The sequence below is a fragment of the Bombina bombina genome, chromosome 2, assembly GCF_027579735.1.
Source record: "Bombina bombina isolate aBomBom1 chromosome 2, aBomBom1.pri, whole genome shotgun sequence".
Lineage (NCBI taxonomy): Eukaryota > Metazoa > Chordata > Amphibia > Anura > Bombinatoridae > Bombina > Bombina bombina.
Window position 1 is genome coordinate 581,509,524 of NC_069500.1, and position 10,961 is coordinate 581,520,484.

Below are 10,961 nucleotides of genomic sequence, written 5' to 3' on the forward strand. Positions count from 1 at the left end.
TTAATGAGAAATAGCACCATCAGGCATAGGGATAAACAAACATTTCAAATAGTAAGACAACACAAATGCAGCATGTTTATATATATTAGATGAACAAAACAAAAAAAAAACAAAAAAACACGTCTAGAAAAACACATAGCACACATCGTTCATTATCATTATGTCACATTAGAAAAAAATAATAAATACATGAGGGAAGCAATACTCATGTTACCATAGCTCTTAATAGTCTGGCATCCTGCATTATAGCCATGGGTTGGGAGTCTGGCCTGCTACTCTACAGCAAAATAAGATAGTCCCTGTAAATTTGCCCCGTCCACAGCCACCTGTGGCCATAAACCAACCACTCTCAATGCAGCCCCCCCACCGAAAATGACATCACATACACAGTTTATCATCTTTATTTCACGGTGACATACTTTGGCTATAGAACCCTTTACATGGCATATTTTCCTTGGGATAGTTCACTATGGTCCAATATCTGGCAAATGTCTCTGCTTTTACAGTACTATATATATATATTTTCACCAAGCATTCTCCCTGTGACTTACATCATCATGTCTCAACTCCAGTCCTTAAATATCACTAACTGTCCAGATTTTAAGACTTTATCTAACTAAACACATGAGATTAAGTCAGATGAAGAAAGCTCGCCAGGACATGCAGGGAATTAGAATCTGGCCTTGGTGCTTGAGTGTAGAATTGACAAGCACTGATCTCTGTGATTCATTGAAGGTTTACATTAAAGGGACATTATACACTCTATTTTTCTTTTCATAAATGTTTTGTAGATGATCCATTTATATAGCCCATACAGTTGTTTTTGGGGGTTTTTTAAATGTATAGTTTTGCTTATTTTTAAATAACATTGCTCTGATTTTCAGACTCCTAACCAAGCCCCAAAGTTTTGGAGAATGGCAAGGTATACCTACTCCAGCTTGATCCTGTTTGTGTAAAGAGTCTATTCATATGCAGAGGAAGGGGGAGGAGGGGAGTGTCTTATTTCCCACTTAAAGTGGGTGTTCAAACTACCTTTTTAACCGAGCTAAACTGGGATCTTCTAAGTAAGTTTTTAAACTGTTTTATACTGGATATTTATATCAGTATCTGTGCATATTATTTATAGTAGTGTATATTACATGCAGTTATATGAAAATTGGTGTATACTAGGGATAGACCGATATCTATAACGGCCGATTTTTAGGGACAATATTTGGAATTTCTGAAAGATAGGTATCGGCCAGAAACTTACCGATATGGAGCAAATCAAAATAAATTTAGTTCTGTGTACTTCATGGAAACTATGTAGGTATTTAAGTGACACAAATCATCTATAGCACATATAAGCTGGATATAGAATCTAATAATAAATAGCACTGATAAAGAGTCCAAGCCCAGGTGTTCCTTGAAGCTCTGTTACCAACTACCATACCCCCAATGGAAGGCCTGTATATGGACTTGCATAAACAAACATATATGATTTGTGAAATGGAAAATGTGATAATTAAGTGGCACTTAAAGCGACAGTTTCCTTGAAGTACACAGAGCTAAATTACTTTTGATTTACTCATAGGGGTCAGCAATATATAAAATCAATCTGCTTGCTAATTGCTGTCACAAATAGAATATTATTTGTTGCATTCTGACAAATTTTACACATTTGAAAAACCTTTCACTAAAGCTAGTTCAAGCACATCAATTAAAATGTCCACAACAAAAAACCTTTAGTAGAAAGCTATGCAGTATAGGAGACTAGTATCAATATTCTCTAGCAGTGGATAACAATGTACTGACCATTAGGTGGCGCTGTTACACATGTATAAAACTGCCCATAAGTGACATAAGAAACATAGTCCACTCCTCAGTGCCAGGGAAGGTATTTGTAACCCAGTAAATATATGAGCATATTAAAAATTAAAGCAAATAAATAAATCTAGCACTGATATTCCAGCACGTGCGTTATAGGCACAATATATATATATATATATATATATATATATATATATTTTTTAACCCTTATCTGTAATATGAACCAAGTGAGCGTGTTTTTAGTGAAGTGGCAGCAATATATGAAAAAAAACAGAAGCCTTTAACAGGAGAACATGCTAAAATGTTATGCTACCTGCACTATAATGTTTTTCTACTAAACTGGGAGTACTGAAGAAATTGTGTAGTGTCTAGCCTTTGCAGTAGTGACTTAAATTTAATGTTATATCAGTGTGCAGTTTAAAAAGGGATTTATGCCATTTTTCTATGTTTTGGGAAGCAATTTAATAAGTTAATTTTTGAGCACTTTTTTTCCCCCAGGCGTTTACTTCTAATGTTTAAAATTTTAATATGCAAGTTCAGTTTATACCAGATTTGTGTAAAAATTGTGTTGATTTTTTAAAACTTAAATCTAGAAAGATCGGCCCCTGTTATTGGTTATCGGCCTGAAAGGTGGTCAATAATCAGTATCGCCCCTAAAAAAAAAATTATTTTATCGGTCTATCCCTAGTGTATATTGTCCCTTTAACTGTATAAGGGCAACAAGGCTATAATGCTTTGTACCTAGGCACCCTTTCAGTCTCTACACTTATTGCCCGATTTCATGCTTGTGTTACAAATAGTTGCTTCACATTTTTATTGCATTTGTTTTCTATAGTTAAAAGTTGTAATTTCCAAGTTTTCACTTTGCCATAGCTGTTAAAGTGAATGTTAAGTTAACGCTATTAGCTAAAATCAAACGATAGAAGTTAAAAAATGAATGAGACTTTCATTCATGAAATCTTTAGTATATAGTTATCTTCATTTCACTAGAAATGCTATACGGATAAGAGCTGAACCTCCAGTCGCCATTTTCAGCAATTTATTGACAGACGACTCATCTGCAATCAACTAATCGTTTCCCCCCCCCCGGACAGTGACATTTGTGCAAAGGGGCTGGGGGTGGGCAACGTGCTCCCTTTTTAAAAAAATGATATAGCAATGCGTTTCCGAGGTCTCCCTCCTTTCTCGAGCTTGAGAAAGGAGGGAGACCTCGGAAAGGTGTTACTCAATTCCACTTAGTTGTGTAACTTTGACCCAGAGCAACACCTGTAGGTGCCGGTGTAGAAAGGGGAAAAATAACGGCTTGTGTGTTTGGTATAGGCTAAACGTTATACATCCACAGCCGTTCAAAGTTACTATCCCATATACTTTCAAGAATCACCTGAGCTCTATACATAGGCTCTCTAAACGAAATACAGATTCGAATAAGCTTTGAGGACATCCTAAAACTACAGCCATGTTTGCTGTGGGCGCTTGGATTTCAAGTAAAGCTGTTTGTGGACGTTTGGATTTCCAATAAAGCAGAAGCGCCAACACCCGGTTTAAGTACTTGAATACACCATTCCTTTAACATCTTACAGCCTGTAACGGGACCCTCTGTCGCTTTTGTCTCTAGACGCAACCGTTGCTAGATTCATTGAGGCTCTGGATAAAACTGTTTTTTCTAAATGCATCAAGATGTTTTAGTCTAGCAGCTGTATCAAGATTCTTTGTGTAATCACATTTTAGTACTGTTTCAATGATGTTGTCTTGACTTATTTTAAAATGGTATATTGTAATACACATTGTGTATCTGTAGTATATGAATATATATTTGATGAATTTCTATCTAAATAATTGAATACTACACCCAATAGCTTACAGAGACTTATACTGTTCAGAAGGTTACCTATGGGTGGATTAAGACACCTCCTATTTTGTTAACCAGCGCTCCTTTTTTTTGTGTTTGAATATATTGATGTTTTTTTTATTTTTTTATCTAGATCATTTTTTAAAACGGCAGCTCAGTATTTTCAGTTGCGCAAATTACCCTTTTTGGTTTGTTTTTAAAGTGAAGGTCAATTTTCATGTGAAAGTGCCCGTTTTTAAAAAAAATAAATTAAAAAAAAATTATATATATATATATATATATATATATATATATATATATATATATATAATAAAGCAAGATAGCGTCAGCACTTCTTCATACAAAATTCCACTTTATTGAGGCTTCAGACAAAGTTAAAAACAGCGACGTTTCGAGTCAACACAGACCCTTAGTCATGCAATGGATTATGGGGAAAAATCACCTTCTTTTATAACACCTGTGTATCAATTAACTTGATTTACCTGCATACATTCAAATTACCATTTTGGATTTTTGACCCCTAACAGGTCAGAATGGTCAGTAAATAATCTTTGTACCTAAATCATAGTTCTTCATTATATAATAAAAAGTTCTTATCTAGTGATTATAACCCAAGACTATATTTCAACACATATTATTAAAAACATTTCATACAAAATTACAAGATTACTATACATTAATACTTATAAAAACAAATGAAGATCATAGTCTTTGTTTAGACCATTCGGACTAAGTGTTTTTAGATGCTGTATCCACCATACCTCTCTTTTCTTTAACAGTAACTCTCTGTTACCCCCTCTTCTTTGTTTTGGTATGTGGTCAATTACTTGGAATCGTAGCTGGCTGACTGTATGTCCAGCATTGATAAAATGGGATGATACGGGCAGTGTCATATCCTTACATCTAATGGAAGACTTATGGGCACTTATCCTATCTTTGATGGGGTTAATGGTCTCTCCCACATAGCCCCGCCCACATGGACACTTAAGGATATACACCACATGGTCAGTGTTGCATGTATATAGGCTTTTAATATCACGTTTTTTATTGTCATTTATCTGTGCTATGTATTTCCCCTTAATCATGGAATTACATTGGGCACAGTTGAGACAGGGGTATTATGATCCTTTATTAGCTGTTGTAAGGTAATTTATAGTATCTCTTACTAGTTCCCACATCTGATTTTACCCTCTTAAAGGAATTAATTGGTGGTTTACAAAATTCCTCAATATGTGGATTCGTTTTATTTAGTATATACCAATGTTTTTTAACAATTCTTGTGATGTCATTGCTGAATTGATTATATACTGAAGAAAAGATAAGTTGTTTTTTATCAATCTGATTTTTATTTTTACTCTTATTTGATATTAGATCATGAGTTTCTCTAGTTTTCAATTTAACTGTTTGTTCACTAGTGGTTATGACAGCTTGAGGGTAACCTCTATCAGTAAATTTTTTTCCCATTTGTTTCAGTCTTACTTCTTGCAGATCTTTCTCTTTTACATTGCGCATCGTTCTAAGGAACTGGCTCTTAGGGATAGCGTTAAATACCCTATCTGGATGGTAACTGTCAAAGTGAAGTAATGTATTACGGTCTGTTGGTTTGCAGTATAGGTCTGTTACTAAATGGTCATCTTTTTTATATACCAAGGTGTCAAGATAGTTACTCACGAACGAAAGTAAGTTAATAGTAAATTGCAGACTTGTTGTACAATTGTTTAATTCCTCCACAAAGTTCTCAAGGGTCTCCAATGTGTCCCCCCATACGCCAAATATGTCATCTATATAACGTAGCCATATCTTGCAGTGGCTTTGAAATTTATTGCTGAGGTAGACATATCTGTTTTCAAATTGACTTACGAATATATTGGCGTATGAGGGGGCCACATTGGAGCCCATGGCGGTTCCCTTTCTTTGTATATAATATGTGTCTTGGAACAAAAAATAGTTAAGATGTAGTATTATATTCAGCATGTCTTCTATGAAGTCACATTGAGCATTAGTATATACCTGATCTTTTTTAATAAGATCCAATACAGATTGTACTCCTGATTCATGTGGGATTGAAGTATATAGACTCACTATATCTAGTGTGAATAATATGTCATTTTCACTCACTCTTACTTCATCTATTCTAGTTAGAAAGTCCCCTGTGTCTTTTAGAAAAGATTTCTGGCCTGCCGCTATGGGATTCAAAATTTTATCTAGAAAAATTGCTATATTAGCAAAAACTGATTCCGTACTCGCCACTATGGGTCTACCCGGTGGCTCCTTTAGGTTTTTGTGGATTTTCGGAGTTGTATAAAATACAGGTGTGATGGGGTCTATTTTTATGAGAAATGTGGCTAAATTCTTAGTAATGGCTTTATTCACCAAAGCCTTGTCAATTACTGACGCTATTTCTTTTTTGATATCAGGTAGAGGATCATGGTCTAGTATTAAATATATTCCACCATCTGATAGTTGAGACAAAATTTCCTGTATATAATATTCCTTGTCAAGTACCACTACCGCACCACCCTTATCTGCATTTTTTATCTCAATTAGATTGTTATTATATAAATGTTTCAAAGCTTTACGTTCTGCTGTGGTGACATTAGAGCTCATTCCATGTTTAGATGTTGTATATAATTTATGAATATCCTCTTGAACTAACTTAATATATGTTTCTACTCCAGAGTTGGAAGTACTGGGTACATACTTAGATTTGTTTGTCAGTCCTAATGGTCTGGTGTCAAATATCTCTCTCTCGTTCACTGTATTACTAAATACTTTATCCTTATCAGTATCCACAATATTACCAAAATATGCTTTTAGCCTTAGGTTTCTAAAAAAGCGATATAGATCCTTCTCTATGGTAAATTTATTAGCATATACAGTTGGACAAAAAGATAACCCTTTATTTAGAACACTTAGTTCATCTTTAGTGAGTTCATATTTGGAAATGTTAATAACTAATGTCTCTGCCGGGACTGGTATCTCGCACTGATTAGTGTCGTTACATATCATATCATTTGATGTCATACTATGTACATTACCACTTTTACCACTCCCGGCAGTTGGCTGTGATACATCGAAAGTCCCATTTATTTCTTGCGGCCCCTCGGAAATCGCCTGTTCCTCAGCCTGTTGGATTGTCGGGGGTCGGAGTTTCCAACTCTTGTGTTTCCGTCCTCCCCTCCGGTATCGGTATCTGTTCCCATGTATAAAAAATCCTCCGATGAGGATGAATTAGTAGCTGTCGTTGTCTTTTCCATCGCGTGTCTCATTGCTCGCAATGTTCCGCGTCCTCTTCCTGGTCGCCTCCTTCGGACGTCATGAACCTCTTCCTCATTGGTCCAGCGGTACACGTGATTTGCTTTGTAATCCTCGTCGTCTCGATTGAACTTGTTTCTCTTGATATCTTTTAACTCCTTCTGGTAGTCGTCAAGGATCTTGTCTATCTCTTTATTTGTTTTCAGCAAATCATCAGCAGAGAAGTGAGTATTTACTTTGTTTTCACTTTCAGATACCACTGTTTTTTGTATCTCTATTTCTTCCTGCAGGCATTCCACTGTCCAAACAATGATGTCGAATGAACACTTGTTCAGTATACATTCAAATCTTTTTTTCTATTTATCATTATTGGTCATAATTGTCTGTCTCAGCTTTATTCTTAAGCCCCTTGGGATTAGTTATTAACATTTCCAAATATGAACTCACTAAAGATGAACTAAGTGTTCTAAATAAAGGGTTATCTTTTTGTCCAACTGTATATGCTAATCAATTTACCATAGAGAAGGATCTATATCGCTTTTTTAGAAACCTAAGGCTAAAAGCATATTTTGGTAATATTGTGGATACTGATAAGGATAAAGTATTTAGTAATACAGTGAACGAGAGAGAGATATTTGACACCAGACCATTAGGACTGACAAACAAATCTAAGTATGTACCCAGTACTTCCAACTCTGGAGTAGAAACATATATTAAGTTAGTTCAAGAGGATATTCATAAATTATATACAACATCTAAACATGGAATGAGCTCTAATGTCACCACAGCAGAACGTAAAGCTTTGAAAAATTTATCTAATAACAATCTAATTGAGATAAAAAATGCAGATAAGGGTGGTGCGGTAGTGGTACTTGACAAGGAATATTATATACAGGAAATTTTGTCTCAACTATCAGATGGTGGAATATATTTAATACTAGACCATGATCCTCTACCTGATATCAAAAAAGAAATAGCGGCAGTAATTGACAAGGCTTTGGTGAATAAAGTCATTACTAAGAATTTAGCCACATTTCTCATAAAAATAGACCCCATCACACCTGTATTTTATACAACTCCGAAAATCCACAAAAACCTAAAGGAGCCACCGGGTAGACCCATAGTGGCGAGTACGGAATCAGTTTTTGCTAATATAGCAATTTTTCTAGATAAAATTTTGAATCCCATAGCGGCAGGCCAGAAATCTTTTCTAAAAGACACAGGGGACTTTCTAACTAGAATAGATGAAGTAAGAGTGAGTGAAAATGACATATTATTCACACTAGATATAGTGAGTCTATATACTTCAATCCCACATGAATCAGGAGTACAATCTGTATTGGATCTTATTAAAAAAGATCAGGTATATACTAATGCTCAATGTGACTTCATAGAAGACATGCTGAATATAATACTACATCTTAACTATTTTTTGTTCCAAGACACATATTATATACAAAGAAAGGGAACCGCCATGGGCTCCAATGTGGCCCCCTCATACGCCAATATATTCGTAAGTCAATTTGAAAACAGATATGTCTACATCAGCAATAAATTTCAAAGCCACTGCAAGATATGGCTACGTTATATAGATGACATATTTGGCGTATGGGGGGACACATTGGAGACCCTTGAGAACTTTGTGGAGGAATTAAACAATTGTACAACAAGTCTGCAATTTACTATTAACTTACTTTCGTTTGTGAGTAACTATCTTGACACCTTGGTATATAAAAAAGATGACCATTTAGTAACAGACCTATACTGCAAACCAACAGACCGTAATACATTACTTCACTTTGACAGTTACCATCCAGATAGGGTATTTAACGCTATCCCTAAGAGCCAGTTCCTTAGAACGATGCGCAATGTAAAAGAGAAAGATCTGCAAGAAGTAAGACTGAAACAAATGGGAAAAAAATTTACTGATAGAGGTTACCCTCAAGCTGTCATAACCACTAGTGAACAAACAGTTAAATTGAAAACTAGAGAAACTCATGATCTAATATCAAATAAGAGTAAAAATAAAAATCAGATTGATAAAAAACAACTTATCTTTTCTTCAGTATATAATCAATTCAGCAATGGCATCACAAGAATTGTTAAAAAACATTGGTATATACTAAATAAAACGAATCCACATATTGAGGAATTTTGTAAACCACCAATTAATTCCTTTAAGAGGGTCAAAAATATTAGAGACCTAGTGGTAAAATCAGATGTGGGAACTAGTAAGAAAGATACTATAAATTACCTTACAACAGCTAATAAAGGATCATAATACCCCTGTCTCAACTGTGCCCAATGTAATTCCATGATTAAGGGGAAATACATAGCACAGATAAATGACAATAAAAAACGTGATATTAAAAGCCTATATACATGCAACACTGACCATGTGGTGTATATCCTTAAGTGTCCATGTGGGCGGGGCTATGTAGGAGAGACCATTAACCCCATCAAAGATAGGATAAGTGCCCATAAGTCTTCCATTAGATGTAAGGATATGACACTGCCCGTATCATCCCATTTTATCAATGCTGGACATACAGTCAGCCAGCTACGATTCCAAGTAATTGACCACATACCAAAACAAAGAAGAGGGGGTAACAGAGAGTTACTGTTAAAGAAAAGAGAGGTATGGTGGATACAGCATCTAAAAACACTTAGTCCGAATGGTCTAAACAAAGACTATGATCTTCATTTGTTTTTATAAGTATTAATGTATAGTAATCTTGTAATTTTGTATGAAATGTTTTTAATAATATGTGTTGAAATATAGTCTTGGGTTATAATCACTAGATAAGAACTTTTTATTATATAATGAAAAACTATGATTTAGGTACAAAGATTATTTACTGACCATTCTGACCTGTTAGGGGTCAAAAATCCAAAATGGTAATTTGAATGTATGCAGGTAAATCAAGTTAATTGATACACAGGTGTTATAAAAGAAGGTGATTTTTTCCTATAATCCATTGCATGACTAAGGGTCTGTGTTGACTTGAAACGTCGCTGTTTTTAACTTTGTCTGAAGCCTCAATAAAGTGGAATTTTGTATGAAGAAGTGCTGACGCTATCTTGCTTTATTATATTCATATATGTGGGCTGGCAGACCCCACTCAGCGGACGTGCACTACTATAATCCTGGAAAAAGGTTGCTGAAAAAATGCTGAAAAAATAGCATTAAGAAAGGTGCTGGACTTACCTGTTAAAGTTGTGTGTATGTATATATATATATATATATATATATATATATATATATATATATATATATATATATATATATATATATATATATATTTTTTTTTTTTTTTTTTTTTTTTTTTTTTTTTTTTTTTTTTTTAATATATATTAAAAACAAGGGCACTTTCAGTCATTAAAATGGACATTTCAGCCGTTTTCTTAAAATATACTTAACCTTTCTTTTTGATGCCGCTCCAGTGCTTCACCAGCTCGTCGCAAGCCTCTTCATACGTCAGCAATGACGATTCCGGCAGGAAAACGGTTTCGTCATTGCTGGGTAAGTAAATCAGGAAGAAGCAGACGAGGGCATTGTTTCAGAATGGCGATCCGGCGTTTCAGAAGAACAAGGTAAGTATTTTTTAAAATATGGTGCAATGTCAATTTTCATGAATGAAAGTGGCCCTGTTTTTAATATTTTTTTTTTTTTAAATACTGGGCACTTTCACATGGAAATTGAACTTCATTTTAAATGCAGCTTTTTTTTAGCCCAGTAAAGATCGTTTGGGGTTGCTGTGTTTTTTTTTCAGAGAGATATTGCCTGGTATTTCAGCACTGGACTTACCGTAATAGGCGGGATCAGACTGATATACTACAGGAAACTTCTACTCTGAAAGGCTTTACTGGGCTAAAAAGCTACACCCAGGTGGTAAATTGCCATAGTAGAACAGGCTAACAATGGTATTGATCCAGTTGTCCGTTCCTGTGAGTGCACTTCTCTCTGCATTTATTTTATATTAAGTGGGCATTTATTTTCTTTTTTTTAACCCCTTTTCCACATATTTAAATTTATGTATGGAATTTT

The 10,961-nt window shown here is 34.7% G+C and overlaps 1 protein-coding gene across 1 annotated transcript in view; it reads right to left on the minus strand.

Moving 5' to 3' along the window:
- PSAT1 (phosphoserine aminotransferase 1) overlaps positions 1–10,961 on the minus strand; it is a 151,606-nt gene that overhangs the window by 132,049 nt on the left and 8,596 nt on the right. The window lies entirely within an intron of this gene.